The following is a 3,943-nucleotide window of genomic DNA, read 5'->3' on the forward strand; positions in this document are numbered from 1 at the left end:
CTGATAAATACTCAAAAAAAATCTCAATTTTTTCAATACCCAATCAGTTACCCTATTAATACTCAATTATTTCGCATGTTCTGCAAGGTGGCCGGGATGTTTAATCCAAACAAATACTCCTCTGCATTACTCCCACAAATTACAAAAAGTAATAGAGGCGTAATGTAGAGGAGTATAAACCGCCCCAACTTCACGCAACAGGCGAAAAAGGAGGAACAAAGAAGACAACTTTCCCGCGCTTTTTGCCTTTAGGCATGTTGTTATCCCGCCAACAGCAGCGAACACACAAGTGAACACGGAGAAACATACAATTGGAATACACAGTGAATATAACAAGTGAATACAAGCGAAACAACAAGTGAACAATTACCATACAAAGTGAACTCAAGAATAATCCCTAACTACTACATAAAACAATACGGAGACAACCAAGGAATCCACCAAAATTCATCATCAAACACCCACAACGAGGGAATAAATCCAGCACACAAAAAGGAATTAACATATTTAAAATCACAACAATACGTATGTATAAGTGTATAGAGGTATTAACTCTCATTTTTAATATTAGCACACATACACATATATATATTTGTATAAACCAAATTAATTATTAAACCAACATATTATAACGTTTGAACCCAAAATAATAATCTTTTAATTATTCGAACTCGGCCCCCTACGTCGACTTACCCCGACATATGTTAATAAAAAATGGAAACGACTTACTTTGTCTCGCCTCAAGGGAGTTTTGGGAGAAAAAAGTACATATATTGTATATTTAGATAATTTTGGGGATATTATCCTCAGCTTTCGGTTTCCGCCAGTGTTTAGTGTTCTTTTACTCCTATTTCCTCCCGTGTTTAATGCTCCTTTCCTAATTTCCTCCTTTGTTTAGTGTCCTCCTTTGTAAAGTATATATGCATGTAGGTATGCTTTCGTTGTTATGTTTTTTTTCCTAATTATATCGCGCCGGATTTATGTTATACTTTTTGCTATTTTTTTTTGTTTGTTTGTTAGACCGCGCCCGATTTGTTTTGTAATTTTTGCTATTTTTATTGTTAGAGCGCGCCCGATTTATGTTTGTTATGAATTTTTAATTTTATTTATATTTATTATTTTTTTTGTTTTTCTCAACACTGAATTCTTCTAGTTTTTTTTGTTGTTTTATATGTGTTAACTATTCCCACTGGATAACTCTTTGTAAAATTTTGTTTCTTTATTTTATTTATTTATGTTTTCACAAACCAAAATGATCGTTACATTCTTATTAAGTATATTTGTTTTGTGGTGGCCTAGACGCAGCAATTTATGTTTGTAAATTTTTATTTTTGAAGTTATACTTCTTATACGACGCCGGAAAAGGTTGCGATAGATTCTGGTTGCGCAACCTTCCATATAAAAGTAACGCAAAGTTGCGCAACCTCGCTCCATCCATATGAATGTAACGCAACCTTGTCTGCGAAGATGTGCGAGCAGCAAGCGAAGCGGTGACAATCGGCGATCGTTTGTTCGTTTCTTTCGGCACAGCTCGGCCGACACAACAACACAACACAATGTTCCATGCTTATGCTGTTGTTGTTTTTGTAGAACAATGTTTCAATTTTTGGTTGGTGACATATTCACATGTGTGCGCATATGTATGTTTGTATGCTTGTGCATTATTGAAGTTATACTTCTTTTTCTTTCGTTTGTCTTTCATTTCTGCGAATTCTCAACTATCTTACGTATGTTTTGGTTGAAATACTCTGCGTTGGCCTTTCAGAATCACACAGAATCATTTCTGTGGTTTTTGAAACTGACCCACGAGGACGAGGTATATGGTTTTATCTGGGAGCGTGAGATTTAAGAAAATCGCTCGCTTACAAGAGATAAAATGACTTCTGAGTGGCGATTTTAATGAATAAATTCACAGAATCATTTCTGTGCTTTTGGAAATCTATACTAATAAATATTTTTTTCTTACTAATAGAAAATAAATTTATCACAGCAATATACATAAACATATACATAATATTGCTGTGATAAATTTAATTTCTATTAGTAAGCAAAAAATAAATTTATTAAGACTATACTTCTCAGGGCATCACAGCAATGTTATGTATATGTATATGCATATTATGCATATGTATTGGTGTGATAAATTTATTGCGAAAGCAAATGTTCTACAAAGTATGTATATTTCTATACTTAAACAAAATTATTAGAACCATCGTATGTTTCTTGCATTCATAACCACATCATACTTAAGTCAGCGCAACCTAATTGTCAATGGTGGTGTTGGTGGTAAGCGCTTGGAAGGTCAAGATGCTAACACAGGTCCCAGGTTTGAATCCCGACAGAATAAATTTTTAATTTTTTGCTTTTAACATCGTATACTATAAAAATAAATATTTTTCTTTATTTTAATGGTAAATGTTCAGGAGAGCGGCTTTTCCGAAAACGTGCACCAATTTTCACGGGAAAGGTCTCAAAATACTCGTTTTTAGTTCTAATTTACGAATATGTTAGGCGCGTGCCTTTAAAATCAGTATTTTCTTTGTTTTTATCAAAAAACATCGTATTTCCCGAAATCAAAAATTCACTTTTGCACTTTACACGTCTTTGGATGTTGAAATTATACTTTCTATAAGTTATATTCACGTAATTATTGATGTTCTTTCGTTAATTAATAAGATAAATAGGTTTTTTTGTTATTTTTATAAAAATATGAAAAACTTTACAATTACTTCACTTCAACGAAAATGGCAAGCTGTTGTAAATTCGAATGGCCACTATTGATTCATGATCGTTTTCGAATTATCGATACTCTCAATATTTGAGAGTATTTCTCATTTTTACCAATTCTCGATCAGCCTCAAATATTGAGAGTATCGATATTTTAATTTATTTATATTTTCCCAATTATTATTATTTTTCTATTGTGTATTTCTCATTTTTACCAATTTTCTTTCAAACTCGAATATTGAGAATATCGATATTTTAATTTATTTTTATTTTTCCAATTAATAATATTTTTCTATTATATATCTCTAATTTTTATCAATTCTTGTTTAGTCTAGAATATCGAGAGTATCGATATTTCGAACCCGATCACTGCTTGTATCACTAGTTCTCAATTGAATTTCGAACAGTGATGCCATTTATAGCGTGAATATTGTGCAAAATCGAAATATGTATTTTTTATTGTTTTTATTGCAAAAATACATACAATTAGATAACGCGCCATACATATTCGTGAATCGGAATTAAAAACGAATTTTTTAAGACATTTTCCGTGAAAATTGGTGCACGTTTTCGGAAAAGCCGTTCTCCTGAACATTTACCATTATAATTTCCATTAGTAAGAAAAATATTTATTTGTATAGTATACGATGTTAAAAGGCATACATCTTCTATCCTATCTTGTGTATCTGCACATGCTCATGTGAGTGTATGTATACGCATGTGCGCGCATTGACTTGCATGTTCATACATTCATATATACTTATATGTACATATATTTGCATACATTGCCGAACAAATAAATCACAAGCATACAAACATACATATGCGTACACATATGAATATGTCACCAACAAAAAATTGATCTTCACAAGTCAATCCGGCAGCCAAATTGGCGAAAAACAAAAGAGAGATGATTACGCTGCATATTCTCTTCCGCAACGAAGAGACGGAACTACTTTCTGAGTCAAAATTCACTCATTTAGACTTTGCTTTATTCTTCATTTTATGCGCATAATAAATTTATAAAATGTGAATTTAAGTTTTCTAGTTTTCTTTCATACAAAATGATATGCATTTCTGAATATCACTAAGAAGTATAACTTCATCCGCGCGTAGGGACTCCACGCACCTTTTTAATTATATATGTATGTATATGCACGTATTTTTATGCTTTTTGCACTGCACTTTTATTTATTTGTTTAACATTTTTATCTTT

The 3,943-nt window shown here is 31.9% G+C and overlaps 1 pseudogene; it reads left to right on the plus strand.

Moving 5' to 3' along the window:
• Window positions 1-1,762: 1,762 nt before the first annotated feature.
• LOC125779830 (small nucleolar RNA U3) lies at window positions 1,763-1,892 on the plus strand (annotated as a pseudogene).
• The last annotated feature ends 2,051 nt before the right edge of the window (window positions 1,893-3,943 follow it).

Source organism: Bactrocera dorsalis, chromosome 6 (genome assembly GCF_023373825.1).
Source record: "Bactrocera dorsalis isolate Fly_Bdor chromosome 6, ASM2337382v1, whole genome shotgun sequence".
Lineage (NCBI taxonomy): Eukaryota > Metazoa > Arthropoda > Insecta > Diptera > Tephritidae > Bactrocera > Bactrocera dorsalis.